Source organism: Neltuma alba, unplaced genomic scaffold (assembly GCF_004799145.2).
Source record: "Neltuma alba isolate B1F8T4 unplaced genomic scaffold, ASM479914v2 tig00003006_pilon, whole genome shotgun sequence".
NCBI lineage: Eukaryota > Viridiplantae > Streptophyta > Magnoliopsida > Fabales > Fabaceae > Neltuma > Neltuma alba.
In genome coordinates, this window is record NW_021633102.1 from 1,883 (window position 1) to 29,868 (window position 27,986).

The following is a 27,986-nucleotide window of genomic DNA, read 5'->3' on the forward strand; positions in this document are numbered from 1 at the left end:
ATGCTGCCGCCAACAAACGGAGAAGAACATAAGAGACTGAGAGGAGTGATTGTGCCGTTCCTGAAGCCAGAATCATTGAAGCGTTATGTGGGAAAGATGGATGAAGAAGTTAAGATGCACCTTGAGAAGTACTGGCATGACAAATAGCAAATCAAGGTACGCTGTGCTTTGTGGATTTGGGGATTTGGGGTGTATGCCGTCCTTGCTTAATTTTTTCTTGCTTCTCAGATGTGTTTTTTTTTCACTTTTTTTTATTACTACATTTTATATAAACTAGGGAAAAAGATAGAAAAATGACATATTAATTTCATAATGCCCAAAACATTTGCTCAATTTAAGAAATCCCATTTTGGTCTCAAGAGACCAAATTGGGATTATCATGTTAAATAAAAAGACCAAATTGCCCTTCATTTTATTTATTGTTTTAAAAATACCAAAGCCCCCACTGGCCGGCTAGTCACCGGAGCTCCAGTGACCGGCTGACAATTGGTCACCAGAGCTCCGTTGGTCGGAAACAATTTTTTTTTAAATTTTTACAACTTCAGTATAATGGTTAACAACTTTTGTAACACTATTAACAACTTCAGTATAGAAGTTAATAACAGATTTTTTGAGAAATTCAACAAGCTCCGGTGGCCTGAAACAATTTTTTTGAAAATTTTTACAACTTCAGTATAATAGTTAACAACTTTTGTAACGCTATTAACAACTTCAGTATATCAGTTAACAATAGGTTTTTTAGGAAATTCAACAATTGGTCACTAGAGCTCCGGTGGCGGAAAACAATTGTTTTGAAAATTTTTATAACTTCAGTATAACGGTTAATAATTTTTGTAACTCTTTTAACAACTTCAGTGGAGCGGTTAACAAGGGGTTTTTGAGTTTGTTAACACATTACTGAAGTTGTAAAAATGCTACTTTTTGAATTTGCTGAAAAACCTGTTGTTAACTGCTATATCAAAGTTGTTAATAGAGTTACAAAAGTTGTTAACCGTTATACTGAATTTGTAAAAATTTCAAAACAGAGTAGTTGTTAAAGTCATAAAAAAGCCATTTTTTTGAATTTTTAAGAAAACCTGTTGTTAAATGCTATATCAAAGTTGTTAATAGAGTTACGGAACTTGTTAATGACATTACTGAAGTTGTAAGAATACTACTTTTTGAATTTTTTCAAAAAACTTGTTGTTAACTACTATACTAAAGTTGTTAATAACATTACAAAAGTTGTTAGCCATTATACTGAAGTTGTAAAAATTTAAAAAAAAAAAGTTGCTAAAGTTGTAAAAATGCCATTTTTTTTTGAATTTTTAAGAAAACATGTTAAATGTTATACCAAAGTTGTTAATAGAGTTACGGAGCTTGTTAACAATATTATTGAAGTTGTAAAAATGCTACTTTTTGAATTTCTCGAAAAATCTATTGTTAATTAATAGTATTATAAAAGTTGTTAACCATTATACTGACATTATAAAAATTTTCAAAAAAAAAAAAAGTTTCCAGCCGCTAGAGCTCTGGCAACCAATTGTTGACTTTTCTGAAAATTCTATTGTTAACTGTTATACTAAAATTGTTAATAGCATCACAAAAGTTGTTAACTGTTATACTGAAATTGCAAAAATTTTCAAAAAAATTATTTCTAGCTGCTGAAACTTATTGAATTTCCATAAAACCTATTGTTAATTGTTATACTGAAGTTGTTAATAGCGTCATAAAAGTTGTTAGCTGTTATACTAAAGTTGTAAAAATTTTCAAAAAAATTGTTTCTGGCTGCCAGAGCTTGTTGAATTTCCCATAAATCCTGTTATTAACTGCTATATTGAAGTTGTTAATAGCGTTACAAAAGTTGCTAACCGTTATACTGAAGTTGTAAAAATTTTCAAAAAAATTGTTTCCGACTGACGGAGCTCCGATGACCAATTGTCGGTTGATCACCAGAGCTCTGGTGACTGTCGCTGCTAGAGCTCCGGCGACTGGCTAGCCAGTGGGGGCTTTGGTATTTTAAAAATAATAAATAAAATGAAAGGCAATTTGGTTTTTTCATTTAACATGATAATTCCAATTTGGTCTCTTGAGACCAAAATAGGATTTCTTAAATTGAGCAAATGTTTTGGGCATTATAAAGTTAATATGTCATTTTTCTGTCTTTTTCCCTATAAAATAAGTGAAATTTTGATTTTATGAGAAAAAATGGTACAGTTTTAAATTTTTTATGATTTTTCAAAAGATTGTATATAAATTAAGAAAGAAATTAAACTTCTCAATCTTTTCTTAAGATATCAAAATATCAAACATCACTTATTTTGTTTATTTTGTATAGAATATAATGATAAAAGAAAACAAGAAAATAACATTTGATAAGTGAAAAAAATAAAGGATACAGCTGGCACCCCCAAATCCTGTGCCCTGTTATTCAGCCCTACAAAAAAAATCTAAATAGTACCCATATTTCAAACCATGAACTTGACTTACTCTTCTGACGGTAAAGTTGAGAGAAGAGAAACATAGAAAAAGTAAGTGTGATCCCCCTGGGAACTATAGGAAAGTAGAATTCCTTTTGGAAATGGGATTCCAAACAATTCAAGATGCTTGCACCCCCAAAATTGAATATCAGTAAAATCATTATTTATCAGGAAACAAATAACGTTGAGCATTGACACTAACTAAGCATAAAATACGAGTATGATCGTCAGTTTAGATATACAGAAGTTCGAGCAGAGAGAAGGCTTTCAAACACACTGTTAGACATAAGTAGTTTTCTTATTCTTATTTTAAACACTTGAATATAAGAACAGCTAAGGGTTATTTATGGCGTGAGTAGGAATTCAGATGAACCACGCAGCATCAGATCAGGCCTTGATTTTAAATATCAACAGGCCTCTGTAGAGAGAAAGAGAAAAACAAGCCCTGTTATCTCCTAATATTGTCTTTTATTTTTTTTCCTAAAAGCTTAACTTATGGCATAAAATATATTTAGAAGCGATAAAAACCCCATTGTACAGATTCAACAAGACAATCAAATATGTACATTGCCATGGCTATGCTTTATTAATTCTTTCATCAAAATTGTATGAACCAAAGTTATCGTTTTACAACTATATATTCAACTTCAAAGCTTAAATTATCAAGTGAAGGTCAATGAATTATTACAACTTTATGCCCCTTCATAGTCTTCTGGATTTGAAATTTGGACAAAGAAGAAGCTCATAATATCTTGTGTTGAAACTTATTAAACAAGTAGGGAACAAGGAGGCACGTAAATAAGTAAACAGCCATAAATTAATTTTATAATATCTAATTAGGTGTCACAACAAAAGAGAGGCTTGAGAAACAGAACTGAACCACAGAAGAGTGAAACTTATCCCACTTACCTTATAAACCTTACGTCGGTCATGAAGAAGGCGCTGAGGTTTCAGATCATTTACTGAAAAGGGCTTCCTTAAAGCAACATAAGCCTCAGCCTTTTCAAGGGAATATCCAGAGGAATGGAAAGTAATCAGACAGTCGCACACTGGCAACTATTGCATCTTCCTTAAAATATATTCTATATAGAAGCTGGGTTGAGAGTTACACCTTATTGTCTCGCATATCCGTTTTGCCTCTTAAAAATTATCATTGAAATTAGGAATTCAGAAGTCATTGGAAAACAGGATAACAATTCTAAAATAAAATAATCATTTGGTTATACTTAATTCTATCTTATTTGGTTTATAAATTTAAAATTGAAAAAATGAGAGTAAAACGATGCTTCAATTTGAAAAACCAAAATAATCACCTCAATTAGGGGTGTTTATGTGATGGGGCGGGACAGGTATGACTTTGTCTCGGGACGGCTTTTTTGTTTTGTGCCCGTCCCATCTCATTCTATCCTAATAATATCTCATCCCGATGGAGACAGGACATAGATGTCCTGTCTCTTTTTTTTTAATTTTTTTGATTTTCTTAATTGGAAAACTAACTATGCATGGAGTATTAGAACTCAAAATAAAAACTATAAAAAGAAAATAGATAAAAAATGAGAAATTTTGCAGTAATTAAAATTTGACAAAAAAGAAAATGTTTTTTGTAATCTTGAGAGAAAAAACAAACTTAAAATGCTCATTAAAAGGAACATCATATAACTATAAAGAACAACTGGTAAACAGATAATCAAAACAACAATTGATAAGCATTATTACCATAATACTATTACACTAACAAATCAAATAAATTTATAAAATGAGTGAAGGGGTAAATTTACCTATTGTAATGTAAAAAAAGAGCACCAGACACCATAATAAATTGTGGGAGCAAAAATAAATATGGACATTTCAAAATATGGCAAATATGCCATCTCAGTTAATTCTACCAAACGTCTATTACTTTTATTTTTGTGGGTCTCACCTAATGTCCATGTGTCAAATGCTCTCGTCTCAGTCAACTCTACTTTCTCTCACCCTTCCTCTCTCTCCCCCAACTTGTAGAGACCTACTCCGCCTCTCTCCTCCTCACTCAACACTTCATCTTCACAACTCACTCTTTGCTTTGTACCCCATCTCTCTCCCCCGTCTCTCCCTAAAGCTATGGCAAACCCTACTCATACGTCACTTTTTCTCCTTTGCTTGAGCTTTTGCCAGCAGCCTCTTACTCTGTTGGCGTCAACTACGGCACTGTTCCCTCTTCCTTACTCCTTTGGAGACTTATCTCAACTACAAAATCAAGGAGTTCTTCTCCTTCATGATGCCGCAATGTGGTTCCCAATTCATTCATTAATCAGAGCACCCTAATGCTAGGAATGAAGCTTGGATGGGATCAAGAAACGATTTTGAATAAATTTCTGTCATCTTAGAAAGTTCAAATGATCCAAGTCGGGCATGGCTAAAGTAGGGTGATGGAATAGTGATTCAACACTTGGTGGAGGTCGGAGGTGGAGATGAGGCCATTCTTGTCATGATCATAGGGGTTGAAGGCGTCATAGAGCTCTGTGGATTCGCAATCGACAGAGTTGGAGTGACAAAAATTGGCAAACTCAGTTAGGTTGATGAAGCTATGGTTGTGAAAATGGCTTAAGAGGGGGGATAGAGAGGATTAAATTCAAATTGAAGTAGAGAATTTTGTTGGTAGCAGTTTCACCCAAAAAGTGGGTAAATTAAGTGATAAAAAAAATTTAACTTTTCTCAAGATAATTCAAGTAAAAATAGAGAAAGGGTGAAGAAGATATCACTAACAATTAAGAGGGATAACAAGGGGAATGCAGTGAGTTTATACTGGTTCAGCCCACCACTTGACCTGCATCTTGTTTCTCAAAGCTCCTATGAGTTTCCACTATGCTTTCAAGACTCAACGAGCTCTTGGTGCTTCGGCATAGTAATTGAATTTACTTAGTTACTCTCCCTTACTTCTCGTAAGGTTACAACCCACTCAAGATTCCCACAATCTTGAGTATCTCAAGATTCAAGTGATGAAAGCTTATATGTGTGTATACATATATATACACATCTCACAGGGTATAATTAATGAATATTGAAGCCTAGAACTAAATTTATGAAAACAAAGCAATAAATACCAGAGTAAATGCATCAGCATGGCAGCTCGGATTCGTTGTCTGCTTCATTGAATGCTCATTGTATTTATAGTTGATCTTCAAAGTATCCATTAGACTCAGAGTTTTATTTCCATTAGAAAAGAGATTGAGTAGGTTGATAGCTTGTAACGATTGAGTTGCATGAAATGCTTCTGACATAGAATTGCTAACCAATGTCATTTTTCTGTTGAGTTCTTAATCCTGCAATAATCTTGCTCAAATCATGTTAGTGCTTCATAAACTTATAGATATTGAAAGAACAATAATAGCTTCGAATATATGTTGAATAAGCAAGATATCAGAATTTATCATTTAATGAACTAAAGAAAGATTAAAAATAAATGACCTATAAAGCTTCTATTATCGAGTAGATACTCTTGAAAATAGCTCAACAAAACTCTAGATCTTTATAAAAAATCAGACTACTTGATAACATTATCGACAATCATTTGAAAACATTGTTTCACGATGGAAGTATTAAAAGAAAATACTAGAGAAATTTGTCGAGTCAAAAGATTGAACTAATGAAATTGAAGGACAGAGGCTCGAGTTGTTAATCGAGTATCCAAATAGCCAATAACATAAGCAAGTAATAAGCTAAAGCTTAGAGAGATTTTTCAAGATAAATTAGGTATTCGATCATGTAATCGAGAAGTCCTCAACTCGAGTACATAATAGAGTTTCAGAAGAGGAAGTAAGCTTTAATTTATTGAGATACTTGAGAAACTCGAAAAGATGGTGGAGAAAAGGAAAACTCAAAAAGTAGTCAATAAAGAAAATTTTTTCCTAGAAAGGATTAACTTAAAACAAAAGCTTTTACTTGAGTATATAATCAAGTATAGTAATACTCGAATATATTCGAGAAGAACTAAGTAGAGTTTCTTAAAAGAACTTGTTTTCAACCCAGAATACTTTTAATATTTGAGAACATTATCAAGAACGCTAGTACTCGACAACTTTATCGACAAAAACTTCTTTAAAACACCTTTTCCAACAGACTTCGATAATTTTCTCGAGAAGCCTAATAGATCTAGACTGAAGCTCAAACTTGAGTACTTGGTCAAGTACTGGTAAACATTTTGAACTTGATGACATTTGTTTTTAAAATAGAAAGACGTTATTTCTTGAAGAGGTTATCAAGAATGTTGGTACTCGATACCTTTACTAAGAAAAGCTCTTTTAGAATTCTTTTAAACAAAACTCAATAGTCTACTTGAGAAGACTATTAAAACAACCAAAAAACCTATGCTGGAGTACTTTCTCAAGTGCCACAGATACTTTAGAAACAGAAGCATTTGTCAGTCAAAACTTCAATTCTAACATATTGAAGTTCAATAATATACGAAAATGGCTTAACAGGTAGGGGGAGAGGAGAAGGGTGAGAGAGATTAAATTTGCATGTGCAGAGCATTTGACGCGTGTATGATAAGTGGAACCCACAAAGAAATCGTAGCGGATGTTTGGGAGAAAAAATGGAGGTGGTATATTTTTGTCCCATTTTGAAATGTCCATTTGTATTTTTACACTCAACATTTTATTATGGTATGTAGTGTTTTTTTTTTTTATATTACAATGAGTAAATTTGCCTCTACAATCTTATAAAAGTTAAAAAGAAAGATAATATATCTGGATAGGACACCATTGTCCAGCGTCTTGTCCTATCCCATGATAATTTTGACTCATCTCGCTTTCATCTCCTCACAAAATGATTAGGACAGTGACAGAATGTTGGGATAGGACATCGTTGAATACTCCTAACCTTAGTAAGAGAAATTCCATTTTAGTCACACATAACTAAATAGGAATTTTAAAATTTGCTGAAATAATCATATTGCCCTTATGTCATTTATACTTGTTCTATGAAAATATTTTGAAAACAGATTGTTAATTGTGTTATGAAACTTATTAATATAGTTATATAAATTATCAACTATGTTACAAAAGTTAAAAAATTCTCGATTTATTAGACACTTAGAAATCTCTCCAATTTCTCTCAAATCACGTGTGAATAGCATTATTAGAATTGTAAACTATACTACTGATGTTGCATATAACTTCCTTTATGCAAATTATGACAGAATAAGCACAAATGTAACAAAGGCAATGTGGCCATTTTAGTAAATTTCAAAATTTATATTTAGTCATGTATGACGAAATAAAAATTTCTCTTGTTGAAGTCACTATTCAGGGCTTTTCAAATTGAAGTATTATTTTACTATCATTTTCTCTTTAAAATTTAAGTTAGTTTAACATTATTTCTTTTAGAATTTCATATAACAATTAGCCTAGCGTCATCACAAAGTAATGTCTTTGAATTTTTAGGGAAAAAATGCAATGCAATTTTCAGTAAATTATGTCATTATATATATTATATTATTTTTCCCGTTAAAAAGGCAGCCACTAACGTCTTGGTGTCATAAAACGAATGCGACCTTCCCTTTACATGAATACTTTTATGCCATTAGACTATAAGGTCCTTATTTCCTTAGTTACTATATTGTATAAATTAGGGTTGAGAGTCAAAAATACCTATGAACTTGTACCAAAATTCACCCAATACCATAAACTTTCGCTGGGCTCCAGTCTATGAAGGCAACTTTAAAAATAGTCCAATAATAACAATGCCGTTAAATAGACAAAACGTCTATTACTTTTGAAAGTGGAACCCATAATATTTTTTATGAAAGTACCAAAATATTCCCAGCCAAAACAAAAAAAGTTAAGGGTTAAAAATACCCATGAACTTATATCTAGAGTTCACCAAAAACCATATACTTTTATTGGGTACAAATCTACATATACAAGTTTAAGTGAGGTAAAAAATTGGCACCACAATTGAAATATCCTCACGGTGGTGTTCTATCTCTTCAATATTTTTCATCCGACATACCCAAAACACAATCCTCTTCAATTCACTTACAACTTCATAAACAACATTTTCCTTACCTGAGAAATCCTTTCCTTTGTGACCCTTTTTATTGGTCATCTCAGATCTCTCACCTTGAAGTTATGAATCGTCACTGATTGTGAAGTGATAATCTTTCTCACTTCACGAACCCTAAAGCCTCACTCTTAGGTCTGATTATGTGAAAATAAAGAATCTGAATCCATATTATAAGAGGAAGAGCTTTTTTCTTGAAAAGAAGATGAATCGAGAATACTATCAAAAGATTGGAGGGAGGTTGTAGTTTTTTTTTTTTTTTTTTAAACTGGGGGTATTTTGGTACTATCATTACAAGTATTGTGAGTCCCACTAACAAAAGTGGCTTTAAATTTTCTTAAAAAATTGAACATAAACGTAAAAGAGAAATATTAAATTTGATAACATAGCTTGGAGAATAAACACACAACTCCATAAATGCCACTAATACAAACAACCTAGTTTCAAAAGATACCCATAATATCTACTAAAAAGAGATCAGAGATATAAACAACTTATCATTGAAAAGCAATTCAATTCAAGCTTAAAATTTTCTACATGATTTATTTTAATTATAAAAATTTATTATAATTAATCATCTTTAACACACTCTAATACAAGAGCCTTTTGAGATTGGGAGTCTTTGATACTTTCATTAAAAATTATATAGTGTTTGGTGAACTTTTGGTATAAGTTCATAGATATTTTTGACCCTTAACCATTTTTGTTTTGACTAGGGATATTTTGATACTTTCATTAAAAAAATCATACATCCCATTACCAAAAGTAATGGACGTTGTCTCAATCTAATGGAATTGTCATTATTGGGGCTTTTTTTTTTTTTTTTTTGACTTGCCTGGTAGATTTGAATTTTGAACCAAGAAAATTCATGATATTAGGTAAATTATTGGTATAAGTTCATGGGTATTTATGATCAATAACACTATAAAATTAAAAGAGTAAAGTATACTTTCAGTTCTTTAAGTTTATATTATGTTTCATTTTGATCATTTAAGTTTATGGAGTGTATTTGTAGCCTTATAATTTTAACAACGTTAATGTTAATGTCAGGAAATGAAAATGGTGATTCAGAAAACTTCAGTAATGACTGTTTGTGTACTGGCCAATTAGAATACAACTAATCACAATATTTTAATCCTAATTAGATCCCATGTTAACTCAAATTTTAAGAAATACAGATCTTAGTTAAAAATAATAATAGAAAAACTCTATTTTTAATCAATTTTTTCATCTGCTTGTCCTTTTTTCTGTCAAAAACCCTCCTCCACTTCTCCTGCTGTCAACGCCCCTCTCCATCCATGACTCTCTCAAAGCACTGGTTGGCATTGAAAATGAAGCTTCAGGAACAAGTAGAAAAAAATTGATTAAAATTCTCATTTAATAATAATTTCAAATATTTATTATTTATTAATATTATATTATTATTTTTTATTAATATTATATTATTAAGTCAGCTTAATTATTGAGCATTCACAAAAAGAGGGGAAAAAGATGAATGATTGGATGCATTTTGTCTCTTCTCACATTGTCAAGTTTTTAAGTAATTATTTTGTCTCCACATGCCTTAGAAAGGGCAAAGGAACAAACCAATGGAGTGTAGGAAACCGGGCATAGCTTTGCCCGCGACATATCTGTTATAATCAACAGCCTATCCATTTGTGGCCTTTGCCTTGGAAAGGGTTGAGGAATTGATGCCTATGCATTAAGCCATCACTACAAAAAAGCAAGGTATTAGTGACAGAATTTAGCCACGGAATTTTATTCCGTTACTAATCTGTTGCTAATCCCTTACAAATTCCGTCACTAAAATTAGCGACGGAATTTAGTGACAGAAAATTTCTGTTACTAAATTAGTGAAGCATTAATGACGGAATAAATTTTATTCCGTCACTAAATTAGAGACAAATTAGTGACCGAATTTATTCCGTCACTAAGTTCTGTTATAAGTTCGTAGCTAATCTGTTTTAAATTATTAGTGATAGAAAAATTTCATCACTAATCTATCACTAACTCTCATTTTGTGATGGAAATTAGTGACAGAATTTTTCCGTCACTAATTTCTGTTGCAATTCCGTCACTAATCCATCACAAAAAAATATAATATAAATATATAATATACTTTTTAATAATTATTATTAAAATAAAAATATAATACATCAAAATTTTTGAATAATATATTATAAAAAAAAAAAAATACAAATATTATAAAATAAAATAAAAATAAAAATATATAATATACTTATTATTTTGTTAAATATTTGAATAAAAATATAAATTATTAGAAATTTTTTACTAAAATATAAAAATTAAATTCAAATAATTAATAATATATTAAATTATATAATATATATTAAATTATGTATATAATATTTATTATATATATTTTTATTTGTATTTGTTATTAGAAATATTAGAAATATTTATTTTTGTATAAGAATTTCGCAGATGCTTTCCAACTCAACTGTCACATCTCAAAAATTTTCATCTAGCGATAAAGGATCAAAAATTGGGATGAGGGTCCATGTAGGAACTAGACAGGGAGATGAAACAACTTTTGATGTGAAACCCTGAAAAGGTCCGGACTGGCATTTTCATAATCATCGGTCTACGAAGGGAACGGGAAAATTTAAGAAAAATTCCAGAAAATCCCCGAAAAAGGGAAAAATGTAGAGTAGAGGTTTTGAAAACTCGATTGAAGACCGAAAGATGGAATTTCAGTGAAAATGATTTATTATGGAATTTCCACTAAACAGAGGTTTTTAGGGAAAATATTAGAACATCGGAGAAAAATAATTATTTTAATTAGTTAGAGGCCTCAATAAATTTGGGAGATTGATGAAAAATTTATCTAAATATTTATTTGAATTTATAAAATTGGTTTTAGGCCTTAGAAGCTCGGGAATTAATTTTAGAGAATTTATTTTCCCATAGTGACACCGATAAAGGCCTAATCAGAGAAAATTCAAAACAAATACCTAGAGGTGGCAAAAAATTCTGAAAACTTTTAGATCATATTCTCATATTAAAGGGTGAATTATCATGGATAGAAATGAATTTTTTGAGGTCTGAAAAAATTATGAAATATTACTAGTGAATAATAACTGATAAAGTTTCTAATTGGTTTGAGATAGTGATTTGGTTTGCGAGCCATCTTTTTGGGCCAGCCCAAACCATTTGTGGGACCCACATTGAGCCCAATAAGGACCCAATTTCGTGCACCTTCCAGGTCCCTCCATTTTTATTAAATAAAATGTGAAATTAAGAGATATTTTTGTGCAAAAATCTAGAGAAAAGCCACATAGAGTGATCTGAATATTTTGGACACTTGATGGCTACCACATACACCTTATTAGGTGTCCAATTTTGTTCGATTGAAGAGGGGTGAGGGCAGATGAAATTTTTCTATAAATAGCCCCTTAGAAAATACAAAACAATGTTGGAAAAATAGAAAAACAAGGGGAGGTTCTGTCATTTTGCTTCTAGCACCCTTCAACCAAAAATTCTAAGTGTTTTGGACACGGGATCATTCAACATACACCAAGAAAACATTAAGGTATGCTTATGCCTTCCTATTCTTAAGTTTCAAGGTTGGTTAGTTGAAGTTTTTAGCTTGGAAAATCAGGAAAAATTCTGTCAAAATTTCACTGGACCTTGTGATGTTTAGGAAAGGATAGAACCTTAATAATCAAGTGAAATAAGAATGATTAAGTGGTGTATGAATTGATTTTTGGATGAAATCAAAGTTAGAGTTTAAGGGGAAGCAATTCGATCAGCACTGTTCATGTAGAAGCAATTTGATTTTACTTGATTTGATGATTCCAATGGCTTTAAAACATGTTTTTGTGTAGGGATATGTTGTTGGAAAGTGTTTAAAATCATTGGAATTGTAACACCCCTTTTTCGTAGAGGTCCTAAAGATGAGAAAGGAAGTTAAAGCAGTTTCAGGGACTAAACTGCAAAGTGAAAGTTTTAAAAGGCTAAAGTGTAATCAAAGTTAGAGGCTCCACTAAAGTCTCGAAGGTCCAGAAAGAGAAAAGAGGCTAGATACAAACTAAAGGTTAAGTTAGAAGCCTTAAAGAGATGGTTTTATGAGGTTGAGCCTAAGTAGGAGTAAAACCGTAAATTCAAAAAGTTATGGCCATCAGGAGTAAAAATGAAAAGTACATAGAAAATTCTAAGAAAATTGTGAAAAATGAAAAATAATATTCTAAGACTCTTTTGTGAAGAGAGATGATGAAAATACCCCTGAGATAGCTTAAATGGAATTTATAAGATTATGACTGGTAAAAAGTACACTATTTGAGGTAATTATTTAAAATAGCAAGAGACCTCAAAAATGTACACAAAAATGAGATTAAAGGGTTGAAAGGTTGTACTAATTTATAGATTAAAGTACCCTAGAAGGCCATCAGAATGACTTTAACATTTTTTAAGGTTAGAATGCAGTTTGTGGGTTTGTTATGAGAAATTTAAAAAGAAATACTTATGGTCTGAGTTATGATCTGAGAAAATTTGTAGATTTTATACAGAATTAAACAAATTTTATGCTATAAATAGATGAATTTTTGGAGTTCAGGATTGGATAAAATGATCCAGTCAAATGTTAAATAATTAATGTCCCTTAATTAGGAGACAAAGTTAGAAAATATCTTAGATATTTTGAGGAAGACAAGTTCAACTTGAATTCTCTTCTTCTTTCCCATGTGCTTCATTTATGAGGGTGATGAGTCATTGTATGGGTCACCAGAAGATATTTTTTGGCAGTAGAAAAAATCAGAACATAGTACAGGAATATTTTAGGCAGTATTTTGTCTACCCGTTATAGTGAAATCTCTATTGTGTGACTCCGTAAGATTAAGTAGCCTGTCTGTAGAGCTAAGTATTTTTATCTATGCTCCTCTAAGATGGTGCGATATATGTATCTTTTATTGGCCAAGATTTCAATGAAATGTGAATAGTACGCAGAAGCATTCTGTGACTTGAGGTTGCAACCTGAGAAGTTGAGGTTGTGACCTGAACGTAAAAATGGCCTTTGTGACTTTAAGTCGCGACTTGGAAGCACTAAGTGGCGACCTGAATTGGGAAAATGAAAAAGTTTCAAATTTTTAAGCCTTTTCTCATACTTAAAGGTCATATAAACTTTCAAATATGATTTTTCATAACTTTTAGTCTTAAAAAGTGATTCCAAATGCTTCTGCAAGGTAATTTAATTGATATAAACTTAAGATGTTACAAGAATCAAAAATGGAATTTTTAGAGATATATAACCCCCCATTTGGCCAAGGTAAATTTATGGGGAATGAATGTGAATTTCAAAAATTTGATTGTACCATTGGATTCCTCATGAAAAATTGTGTAGGATTGAGTCATGAGATGATTGATTCTAAAGAAGGAATCATTTCATTAAAAATCAAAGAAAAAAGGGGAGAAATTGTTAGGTTGAAGTTAAAGTATTGTAATTAAGTTGTTTAGTAGTTAATGTGGCTATGTTTATACTTAGTTTAATAGGCATTGTGAGAAAGAACCAAGAGGAAGCTTTGTTCTTGAAGTACCCTAGTGGACAAGTGTTAAAAAGGTAGCTTTGAATTATAATTTGATTGTTAATCTTGCTTGTTTAATGTGATTTGTTGTTTGCTTAGATAGAGGAATTTGTTTTATGGCATGGATTGGTTGAATATGATTTATGCTCTGGCCAAATGCATTGAATTATGCCATTGTGGAAGTGTTGATGTTCCTCTTTTAGCATGGCATTAAGCATGATTTTATGTGATTGATTATGCCTTGAGGTATGATAACATGTCAAATGATAACTTGCTTGATTTGCATGATAATTGTAATTCAAATGCTACTGAGATTTCATAGAAATCTTATCCATCCTGTGTTAAATTATGTCTCAAATAGGGAATGATACATTTGATGGCAAGGACAAGGAAATGGTGTTGGGATAGAAGAGCTTTGTGAATGTCATAACATTTTTGAAAGTTATGTAATGTTTTATTGTGTTTGATGTTAATGTATAATGGATTATGAATGTTAATATGATGTAAATGATGTTTGTATGACATGCCTAAATGTTGGAATATTGAATGGTATAATGTCAAAAGAGTGTAGGAAAAAGAAAAATGGGAGATAAATTAAAGAAAGTAGCATCAGGGGATAGAATTTCCCTAAAAGAGGCCAAACTTGTGGCACATGAAATAATAAGCAATTGTTGGAATTTGAACATGAAATTTTACAGGCTTATATATCTCATTTTTAGCTTTAAAACAAGTGATAAGCCACTAAAATTGGACTTTTGTGCTAAGAGTTATGCGCTTCCAAAGTTGGGCAAAAATACTAGAAATTGGAAAATTTACCAAATGAATAGTGCACTTTGACGAATTTCCTGGAATTATTCTGGGTGGAACTGGACCTAATGAGCATTTTCCTCCCATAGAACTCCTAGCAAGCTTCGTATGAAAATTAGAACCACATTGTCTCGATTTTTCTAGAATTAGTTATGAATTTTCAAAGTTAGCCCATCCTTAATTTTAAATTTTTTGCTTGATGTGTTACCAAATGACTTATATTGGTTCCAATTCACGTATAATGGGTTATAAAGAGAGGTGTGACATCAACTGGTAAAGGCTTCAGCATATGTATAGAAGATCTCATGTTTGAACCAACACTTCTTCACAGCTAATTTGTGACGTGGCGATGATGTGGACAAGGTGATGATGTGGTGACTCATAATAATGGGCACATGGTGATGACATGGATGCTATGATGAAGTGGCAACATAGGGGAGAGAGGAGTTAGTGAGGTGGCAGTCATTAGTGACATGGAGGCTCATAGTGTTGGACATGTGACGATGATGTGAACAAATTAGGATCCCAAAGAGTTTGAGTTGAGCTAGAAGCCTTGCCAGCACAATATTATTAATTTTTTTTGCCACACCAAATGACTCAATGCTGACTGATCATGATTTATTAGGGGTTTAAAATAGTAGAGACTGAGCTGCAAATGAGTTAAAAGTTGAAAGCCTGAGTTATATCAAGTCAAAACACCATTAGAAAAAAACTTCTAACATCACCAAATAACGGTGATTAATCAGAAAAATGACGTGAAAAAAAAGGTAGTGGTATTTTTGTAAATAAGTTGCATAAGTTTTGATTTTCCACGGCGGTTATTAAGAAATCCGCCATGAAAAGTTTTAAAATAACCCTACCACAGGTTCGTTTTCTCTCATTTTCACAGTTTTGTTTCAGTGTGCCGTGGTCCCCCTTTGTCCCCCTACCAAAAAACTACCATTACCGGCCATTCCCCCTACTCCCTCACTGTTTAAACTCCTCTATTTAGCTTTGGTGTCTTGTCGCTGTTCGCCGCCGTTTGATCACCCCTCTTTTCGCATTTGAATCATCTCTACTATGTGAGTATCCTCTTCTTTCATTCTTTTCAATTTTTCTTGGTTTCTTGAATGTTTTGACCATAAAAATTTGTTGTATTTCAAATGGGTTTTACATTGTGGTTGGCTTATATTGTTGATTTTGTATTTTTTATGTGCTTGAACCGTTGATTGGTGGGCATTTAGTGTGAAAAAACCTCAATTCCTTCCTATATACTGTATTAGAAACATGTTTAAATGTTTGAAGTTGATTAGTTTTGAAGTTTTTGATTTTTTTTTAATTTTTTGATATTTATTTCGGATTTTTGGTAGTTTTTTGTAATAAATTTGAGAATTTAGTAATAAATAATCTGTTTGGTATTTTATGAATTTTTTTTCGTTATGAACTTTGATTGATGGTAAAGTGTTGTTTAAAATTTGATCATAAATGGATATCATTTGTATTCCTGTTTTGGATTAAGAAGTTTTAGCTTTAAGAATCTTTATTCATTGAATTGGTTTGAAATTGAATTTTCATTTTTGTTTTATTTGTTATATTTCTTCAAATTTATCATGTTGAAATATGTTATGAAGAATAGTTTTAATGTTGATTAAAATAATTTTTGTTTAACTATTTCACAAAACTTATATATGTTTGTTTGATTTTTTATTTTATTAACATTTTCATTCATTCACTATATATACTAATTTTTAAGAAATTACTTAATCTGATTTTTAAAAATAATTATATATTTTATTTTTTATTATAATATATTTAATAATATAAATAGTGGTTGAGAAAATTTTAATTTTAATTAAAAATTTTGAGTGCGTTTTGTTTCTAATTTGGTGTTTGTATATTTAATTGTTTATTTTTGGTCCTTTTAAATAATTACAATTTTTAAGATTCTTTATAATAAGTATAGCTTTTTCTTGGTCTATTACTCTAATTTTCCTTTGTTATATATTTAAGGGGAAATTTTATTGAATTTTTTATTTTTAAAAAAGAGACATTCCCTTTAATTTGTAATTAAGTGTTAGTCAATTTAATTTATTGACTAACATTTAATGATTTTATATTTCCTTATTTGAATTAAGGAATTAGAATTGAGCTTGACAACTATGTTCATTGACTCTATAGAACAATAGATCGTAGTTGGATGAAAACTAACAGAATTAGCAAAAAATATGAGGATGGGGTTGACAGGTTTCTTGAGTTTGCTCAGAGAAATGCCCCTAGTAAAAGAGATGGATTGTACTATTATTCTTGTGTCAAATGCTTAAACAATAGTCGATAGAGTATTTCTGAGATAAAAGAGCATCTTATCTGTGATGGGATAAATTTGAGGTATACAAATTAGATATGGCATAGAGAAATTAGAAAGACTACACTGTCTGCAAAGGAAAAGGTTGTGAATGAAGACTTTGGTGATAGAATTTCGGATATGTTTCGTGACATAAATTCTAAATCCTCTATACAGTTCTCTCCCACTTTTGAAAATTTGTGTAGTGATGCAGAGATGCCTTTATACCCAGGGTGCAAAGATGATTACACGAGGTTGACAACCGTGTTGAAATTGATGAACTTGAAGGCAAGAAATGGTTGGATCGATGCTAGTTTCATGGAATTGCTTGAACTGCTGAGTGATATTCTTCCAAAAGGGAATTCACTTCTGAAACGAATGTATATGAGGCAAAGAAAATTGTGTCTGACGGGTTTGGAATATGAGAAGATACATGTGTGTCCTAATGACTGTATATTATTCAAAAATGAGTATGAAGGGTCGAATAAGTGCCCTAAATGTGGGGCTTCAAGGTACAAAGCTAAGAAAGATGATGGTGATTATAATGAGATGACAAAAGGTTCTCCTTTGAAGGTTCTATGGTATCTTCCAATAATACCACGATTTAAGTGTCTATTTACTAATGCCACAGATGCAAAGAACTTGAGATGGCATTTCAATGAGAAAATATGTGATGGAAAGCTTCATCACCTAGCAGATTCTACTCAATGAAAAACAATAGATCAAAAATTTCCTTAATTCGATGGAGAGCCAAGAAACCTTCAGCTAGGGCTTTGTACAGATAGAATTAACCCATATGGTAATCTTAGTAGCACACACAGTGCTTAGCCAGTGCTCCTCATAATTTACAACTTGCCTCCTTAGTTATGTATGAAAAGAAAGTATATCATGCTATCTTTGATGATGTCGAGGCCAAAATAGCCGAAAAATAATATCGATGTGTATTTGACACCTTTAATTAAGGATCTGAAGAAATTATGGGAGAAAGGTGTTGATGTGTTTGATGCATATAAACAAGAGACCTTCAATTTACATGCCATGATCTTCATCATGATAAATGACTTTCCAGCATATGGAAATTTGTCAGGATACAATGTTAAGGGGCATAAAGCATGTCCAATATGTGGAGAAGGCACCCACTATATGCAACTTAAACATGGCTCTACTTAAGGAGCAATTATCCCAAGGTACATTCGTCCCTTAAGGATGGATGGATATCTTGGCCACTGCCATTGGAAAGGCTGACCATCCTGGCAAAGTTAGAGGGACCCCTAAAGGGATTGGTATTAAAGAATTTTTTAGCTCTGCTTCACAAAGAAGCATTGGATCATCCTTCGCTAACATGGTATCTAAAGACGAGCTCGACCAATGATTACAGGAAGAAACAGAGAGAGTTCAAGCTGAACTTAGTGAACAACACATGGCAGAGACGCAAAAGATATGTGAGGAATTCGATGCCAAGTTTCCACAGGCTATGATGATGATGGGCATGAGCGGATTCCATATGCTCCGAGTATTTGAACCTTCCTAGGTAATAATCACACATCTTTTCAAATCTTCTAAAGCTTCATTTGATCCATTTAAACTTATTTAATATGTCTTAACTAATTTCATATGATGTTTCAGGGTTCACCTATAATGAAAAGCGAGAAGGGTAGTAATAATCAGACGTAACAATTGACAGTGTTTAACCCTAACCCTAGCCCTGACCCTGTCAAAGACAATGGAATGCCATGTGCTCTCTATGTGGATTATGAAAATTCACCTGTTCATGTCACTAATGGTCGAGCATTCATGGGCATAATGATTCACGGCAAGAAAATTTTGAGTGATCAAGCGAGGGTGACAGTGGAGAGGATTTTTCGTGGTCAGAGCGGTACACTAGTGCCCAATCCTACTGATAAGGTTCAACTATTGGCCCAAGCTAAAGGACATTTTATTTTGTGGCCAAAGAGACTTATTGCAAAGCCAGTGGTGAAGAAGGCGGCAGTGAAGAAGGCGACAGTGAAGAAGGCCACAAAGAGCGCATCATCAGATCCTGCACTCCTGCCTTTTCCTAGTGATGTTGCGCTTATGTATTCCAGTTTGGAGGTTCTTCATTCCGTAGTGCCAAACATGGATAAGCTCGTTACTTTCAAGATACCACTAGGGATTGTGGGTTTAGATATAACATACGACTTCACCATTGACAAGAAGAACCTTGTTTAGGTCCTCAACTTTATGGAGCTGGATATAGTCTTCATGTAGCTCACTATTTTGTAAGTTACAATATCATTTTCTTATTTCATGTTATACTTTATGCATGTCCTAATGTTTCTTATTTGAACAACAGGCACTTTACTCAAATCTGTTAGAATGGAGGACTTGAAGGAACATATGGTTTTATGTGTCATCAAAGGGTGTAGAAAGAGCTTAATACTATGGAAGGGAGGTTGATCTACATGATGACCACAATGACTCTAACCAGAAAGCTAATATATTTGGCACCTTACATGGAAGGATAAGTGTATTATTGTATTTGAGATACATAAGTTGTATGTATAGGATTCTAATTAACATGGTTGGTGTTTTGCAGTTATCATTGGACTCTAATTGTTTGTGCTTCTTTTGATAACAAAGTTTACTGGTTCAATTCCCTCTATAGAAGTCCATTCGAAGAAACCAGAGATGTCATCGACACATTAGTTTATGTTTATATATTTATTACATGTGAAGTTTATAAAAACATGCTCTAATATCATTTTCTTTTATACTGTTGATAGGGCTTTTCATGGTTTCAATGTTGTGGCAATTAAACAAAATAGACAACCACCAACATAGATTCTCCCAAAAGTATGTTGTTTTGAGCTAAATATATACCTTTAAACCTTTTTAGATGAATTAAAGTTAATGTTTATAATCAATGTCTAATATTCAATTTTATCTTTCATTTTGTTAGTATCGTTGTCAACAAGGGCATGTTGAATGTGGATATTATGTCATCTGCTACATGAATGACATCACTGAGACAGGGGTAACTGAGAAATTAGATAAGGTAAAGATAAGTTACGTTGCATGACATTCTTCAATTCATTTCACATTTTTGATTAAGTTCGCTATGTTATTTTTGATTAACAGGTATTTCAAAATGCTGCGCCATATCCCATAGATGACATCAACTTGATAAGGGATACTTTGTCAACAACATTGCTACAGAATGTTGAAACTTTCGAATAGTTAGGTCATTATTCAAAAAATTCATTAAATATTTTCTCTTAGTTCCCTCCTATACATGTTCATTATTTCTATTGTACAGACAGAAGTTGTTACTTTTCTTTGGAGATGTTGGTTCTCTTCATTCCTATACGTGTTCATATACTTTGGTCTTAGGTTCCCCTTAGTTCTCTTGGTTCTCTATTTTTGCTTTGTGCCTATGTTAAAAGAAATTTCAATGCTTGCTGTATATATTAACTCACTAGTTGATTAATTGTTCATATGGTCTTGTTCCACGTATTCTGCATTGTCTATATTTATTTGGAACTGTAAACTGCAGGGTGGTAAAAAAAATCACGCAGAATGTTTTAAAAAAAATTAAATTTTAATAGTGGTTTTTTAAATAACCACTACTAAAACTCTTTTCCACGATGGTTATGTAAAAAACCGATGTGGAAAATAACACTATAACGGTGGTTATTTATTAAAATGCTATTGAAAGTTAAACTTTCCATGATGGTTTTGTTAATAACCACCGTGAAAATCAAACTTTCCACGGCAGCTTTTTACATTTCCACGGTGGTTCTCAACTGCCATGTTTTGTAAACCTTTCAACGTCGACTGTATTAACTTTGCCTCAAAAACCGCCGCGAAAAACCACTAATAACAGCTGTTAAAAGCCTTTTTTTTTTGCAGTGAAAGTTAGGGACTGAATTATAAATGAGTTAAAATTAAGTATAAAAAGATTAATTTTTCCTATCTAAATTAAGTTTGTTTTATAAAAATATTAAAATTAATCAACAAATTAAAATCATATTAAAAATAAAATTTAAGCATGCTTTGCCATTGGTACGGTCATTACTTAAGCTACTGAGTTAGCATTTTCTATTAATAACATTAACAGTGTTAAGATTATGGGACTAAAAGTGTACTTTATAAACTCAGGAAACTAAAATGAAACCTCATGAAAATTTCATGCATTAAAAATATACTTTAACCAAATTAAAATCTTTTGTTCATTTATTTATTATTCAATTACTAATCTTTTATTTTATTTTCGAGTTCCGTGCCTAATTGTAAAATATTCTACGCCGGACATTTGCAAAAGTCGATTGACTAGATTTTAGGAGTAAGTAACCAACTCATCAAGCAATCATTTTCCATCCCTTTAATTTCCATTGATCTCCTAACACCCAAATAATAAAGTAGTACTCTGGTTTTAAAATGTAACAGATAGTTAGGAGGGTTACTTTTGCCACATGTCTCAATTTATTTCATCTTCCAAGTTTAGAATATTCCCCAAACAATCAATCATATTTGATTGCACATACTAAAGGCTTTTTCATCAGAAACAATTCTAACACAAATGATTAAATAGAGCATTTTAGGAAAATCTCCACACATTATTTATAAAATAACTAACTTGACTAGTTTTCTTAAATTAATTATTCAATTCTTACACTTAGGACCAGAGAAAGGGCAAATTCTTCTGAGGATTGTAGCTGAAGTTTAAATGGTAGAAGTAAAATATAAGCTAGAAGCATGAAACTAAAGTGAAATTGAGCACGTTAATTTCTTGTGCTTGAAGGTGTTGCCTCTGATGAAGATCCTAACATTCAACATAATAAGCTCTCCTCTATTTGTTGTGGAGCTAGGAAAACTAAGAGATGAACTTGTGGAATGTTTTCAACCCATGATGGAAGGAATGTGGTCCGTGCCCATTAACTTGCCCTTCAAATGCTATAATCAGAGCATCAAAGAGAGCTCCAAAATTCAGAAACTCTTGAAAGAGATTGTGCAGAAGAAGAAGAATGAACGGAAGAATCAAAACAACCCTTCCTTTTCAACAAGACCTTATCACTAGCTTGCTTGGCGTGAAGGATGAAGAAGGAAAACAAATGATCATTGAGAAGGAAATCATCCAAAATATAATGGTTGTTATGGCTACTGGACACGACACTTCGGTTGTTCTTCTTACTTCCCTTGTTCGTCTCTTGGCTAATGAACCAGATAGCTCTTCTTCAAGGTATGCTTAATTAATACTATATATGATCCTTAGTATAAGAGTTAGTTTAACATTTACTTTGGTTATAAATATAAAACCCTAATCCACTTTGTTTATCATATTTATCCATTTTTTCCCAAAGCAATTATTGTAGTAGTTCTATATGTTAAATGTTTCATCAAATGGTACTTCTAGCTAATACACATGATTAACAAGGGTATTTTAGAGAAGACAACACCCATTTATTACAAATAACTAACTTAACTAATTTTCTTAATCTACTCAAATTAGCCAATTAGCTCTTGTATTAAAGACAGGAGATAGTATAAAAAGACTACAAGTTAAAGATTATGTATATACTACCTCTGGTCTTTAATATAAGAGCTAGATAACTAATTTTCAAATATTAAGAAAAATTAGTTAAGTTAATTATTTGCAATAAATGATGTTTTCTTTCCTAAAATACTATTGTTATTCATGTGTATTAGAATTAAAACCTTTTAACATGTGCAATCACCATGAGAACTACTTTGGGAAAAATAATATATAAATATGAGAGACAAAATGGATTAAAATTTTATATTTATGATCAATTTGAATTTTCAACTAACTTTTATATTTAGGACCAGAGGTAGTATATATATTTTCTTCTTTTATTTAAGTACTAGCTTTAGACTTGAAACGATCTTTGGTATGACATCAACATTATTATAAGGAAAAATGACATTAAGGTCTCACAGAACCAAATATACAGCAAAAAAGCCCCTTGAAATCTCATAATTCTTCTAAAGTCCCAAAGGGACTTGGCTACAATTTTTAGAAAGTTAAAATGACTTTCTTGCCCTAGGATATCAGAAACAAAGATGCTAAGTGAGTTTACCGTGCAGTGGACCTGTTGTGGTTAAGAGAGAGGACATGGAGAAAGAAGGAAGGAGCCATTGATGATAAAGTATCTTCTCTATTACCATTAGTAAACTACAAAGAGCTTCCATTTGAATCTCCATAAATCTTCAGGTTTGGAACTTTCTTTCCTCTCCTCTCCAACTTTTCTTGATAGATTGATTGTGTTTGGGAATGGAAAATCAGAAAATTATTTTTGCCTTTGGTACTGCAAAGCTTTTGTTTTTGGTTTAGGATTCACAAGTTAGTCAATGGAAAAACTGTGTTTTTGGTTGGTGTGTGTTGGTGATTTAAGTTGGGTTTGTAGGATGATCATAGGTGCTCTATTTTTGGATATATTGTGGGTGGTTTTGCTCTGTTTTGATATTAGTTTAGTGGCAAAGAAAGAAAAAAATGAAGGTTAGTATGGGAAGAAACCCTTAGGATGAAATTAGATATTATGTTGTCAATCAGGCCATAATAGTTGTCAATGTGTGCCACGACAGTTGTCAACATAGCTGCTTGACTTGTCAATGACAGTTGCGTAAGTCTTGATGCAAGTTTATATTACTGATGGTGAGTATGTCTGGAAAGCATCTATTTTGCTTTGTTCACATAGAGGAAAAGTTTATAAATAATGGAGAAGATGATATGAGATATGTGGGAGGTAGTGTAAGAACAACAAATATAAAGGAGGGCACAAATTATGAAGAATTGAAGGAAATTATATCATCAATTGACAAAAGAAAGTAACTCATTTTTTTAGAAATTCTCAGTTGTATTTGATAAAAAAATATTTGTGGAGTTGGTAGATGATGATGGGATCGAACATTTAATAAAGTTCAATAAAGAAATTGGTCATGTGTATGTAGAAGAGAATGAAAATAAGGACCACATAGAAGCAATAAGGGATAATCAATGGAGGAGCAAGATGTGTAAGTTTAGTTTAACAAAACTGTTATTGTCATTTCTTTGTATGTCAGTTGTTACTGTCTTGCTACCAAATTGTCAATGCATGCACCCTGATTTGTCATTTCCTACAAGATTGATCAATTATTTGGAGGTGTCAATGGATTGTCTATGTCTCCACCTGTCTTATTTGATGAGATCGGAGAGCCACCATCAACTCCTTATGTTGTTGAAATGATCCCAACACCTACACCACCAATGAATTCCACAAAATGGAAGGATTTGATTATTGAAGGGAATATTTTGTAAATGGGTGTGAAGGGAATTTTTTGTAAATGGATACACATCAATAGTTAGTTTCATAATTACATGCAACCCCTGTGTTATTTTGGGATGGGTTATGAAATAGGTGTAGTTTTATGTATATGAAAGTGTAATTGAAAGTTGGCTATGAATTGGCATGTTAGATTCTACTGTCATTTCAGTTGTCATTACTTGCACCCTGCATTGTCATTAGACCTGTTATGACTTGTCAATTAATTTGCAGATATAAGTTGTCAACAATATAAATTCAAGTTACATAACCTGTTTTAGTATCATATGATATTTTTAATCACTCTGTCATATTATATTTTGGTTATATTGTCATATATAATCATTATTAATGAAGTGTCAATGGTGGCACTGTGACTTGTCAATAGTGGCACTGTGACTTGTCAATGGTGGCATACTGACTTATCAATGGTGGCACTGTAACTTGTCAATAGTGGCACACTGACTTACCAATAGTGACACTGTGACTTGTCAATGGTGGCACTGTCTCTTGTTAATGGTGACATTGTAACTTATCAATAGTGGCAATGTAACTTGTCAATGGTGGCACACTGACTTATCAATAGTGACACTGTGACTTGTCAATGGTGGCACTGTCTCTTGTCAATGGTGGCATTGTGATTTGTCAATGGTCACACTATGACTTGTCTATGGAGTACTGTGACTTGTTAATGAAGGTACTGTCCCTTGTTAATTGAACATAAATTTGAGTAACACCTTCTTCTTAATAATTATATTTTAATATAAATATTACTTAACATTATAAATAAACAAAACCTTTAGTTGTAAAAATTTTGAATATCAATTGTTAATATCCACACATTCATTTGTTGTGAAATTCTTATATCACTTGTCATTAACTCCTATTATATTACTTGTTATTTTGGATAACTCAGGTTGTTAATTTCTACGCTGGGTGCTCTTGATTTATACATTCCCACTTGTCAATATCTCTGCATAGGGTAATATTGGTAACATAATCACTATAATATTAATATTACATAAATTTGTCGATATCAATAAAGATACAAAACATATATTATTAGAAATGTAATAAAATCCTAAGAAATTGGTATTATAACATGTGATGATAAAGGTAATAATATTATAAACATAATTTGATTAGTTTGTTACAAAATGACCTGTTGACCATTAAGCTATTACTACTCATTTCTAACACCCTTAGTTGCCAATCATCTTACAATACGTGTCATGACCTAACAAAACAAAAAATTAATTGACTACTCTATCTCTTCTTCTTGCTTTTGTTGTAGTCTGATAGCATTAACATTACTTCATCTCCATGTTCATTATTTGGATGGGTAACCAACCACAAATAGCCAACCTTTAACTCTTATAGTTCATTATTGGAGTATTGTAGCATTGTATATCCTACATCATCACGAACAGTGCCATCCCACTCTTATAGCCAAGAGAGGACATGAACTCTACATGAATCACTGCTAAGGAAATTGAATATGTAAGTACCATGCAATTGTTATTGTGAACAATAACAAACAACATAACACAATCGAACAATTATACTCACGTATCATTTTGCATATAAACTTTAGCCCATTTCACTTCATTCTCAATTTTGTCCTCATTTGCAAACAATTCTGGCTTAATAGCACACAGCATCGTATGGAAACAGTTCATCTGGAAAAAAAAGCATATAATCAAAAACCATCACTAACAACATTGGATCCAGTGATAAGGGACAGAGCATCCAATGACAACGGACACAACATCCAGTGACAAGGGACAGAGCATCCAGTGACAACTAGCATAGCATTCAGTGACAATATGTGTGTGTGTCCAAGTTACCTTAATTATTAACTAATGCCACTTATTCAATCTCCAGTGCTGTTTAATTTCCTTTTTTGTTCAAATGACATGAAATCTACTTATTCCTTCCCACATATATATACTAATAACTTGATTTGATGACCAAGTATGCCTAAAGTTGGACTTTATTTCTTCTCAACGGGCCAAGAAAATAGTAGTTGTACATGTTGATTTTCTATTCAATTCCCACTTTGTGAGGATACTACAAAGCACACACCTTTGTATCATGCTGTTACTCTTACCATTATTTCATAATTATAAAATCCAAAGACAAATGCAAAGGTCAAATAAGAAGACACCAATATAATGAATATATAAGCTTAAATACAAAGTTCATTTTCCTTAGAAAAAAATATCTTGTATATAGCACTGTAATATGTACACGAGAAATTAAACCAGCAATAATGGAGATGAAAGTGCTCATAGATACAGGAAAAACCAAAATGGATCTACAATTCCACATACATTAACATTTATCGATGAAGGAGAAGTGGTAATTTGCCAAGCCAAAGTGAGAGCATACCAGCAAGCTAACCTTTCATACCTACTTTCACTGAAAATTTGCTTTAAAAAACAAGCATCAATTCCACTATTGCAAAATGAAACCACACCAGCAACCCTAAGCTTTCATACATGCCTTCACAGAACGTGAAATAGGCACTGAGAATGGTCTTTGCATGCTAACATGAAAACCACGCTAAGAATGGTTTTTGAACACGAACGTGAAAGCGGTGCTGAGAACAACGGAGAAGTTGAGAGTAAATGTCACGACAAACAGAGGCTGAGAACGCAATCTAAGTGGCAACGGTGGGACAGGTCTGGAGTCTTTTACTTTTGACAAAACCTAGAGGAAATTTGGATGAAATTAAACATGTTTGGCAGGGATAATATAGCCTTTTCATGTTTTCACTTATTACAATCAGGTCCCTTTGGGACTTTTGAACAATTACTAAGTTTGAAGGGACTTTTTTGCTGTATTTTGTCTTATGTGGGACCTTAGTACCATTTTCCCTTCTTATAACCCAAGTGATATGCATTATAGCTTATCACAACCTAGTCCATGTTTTCTTCACATTTAAGGCCAAAAAGCTTTCCCGCCATAAGGGAAGATAGTGAATGCTGTATGAACAACAAGGACTTGGCCATATATAACTTTATTTGTCATGCCATTATTAGATCTTATGAATATGTTTATCTTTTTGATAACTAAGTTTAAGAAAGATTGTTCAATCTAGCTAAATGATAGAGGAAACTGATACAATTTGTTCTTAAGCTAATCAGCAATCCCATTTCGAAATAGTTTTTTCTAGTTTATCTATTTTGATGTAAGGCCTTCCATTATTGCATTTATCAATTGACATCTACAAATTGCAATGGAAGATAAATGGGCCAATATTTTGGCGTTCGATTCTTGTTCAAAATAAAAGGCACTGATTGAACATAATATTGGGGATTTTGTGGTTGCAGAATAAGAAGATAGTGGAAAGCAAGTCGCCAGGAAAGTCTCTAACATGGGAGGACCCAGCCAAGATGAAGGATACCTTGGAAAGTAGCAAATGAAACTCTTTGGTTGTTTCCTCCTATCTTTGGTAGCTTCAGGAAGGCTGCAAGAGATAGATTGTGAAGGATACCTCATTCCTAAAGGATGGCAA

The 27,986-nt window shown here is 32.2% G+C and overlaps 1 pseudogene; it reads left to right on the forward strand.

The window, feature by feature from the left end:
• Positions 1 to 27,986, forward strand: LOC114739990 (taxane 13-alpha-hydroxylase-like; annotated as a pseudogene).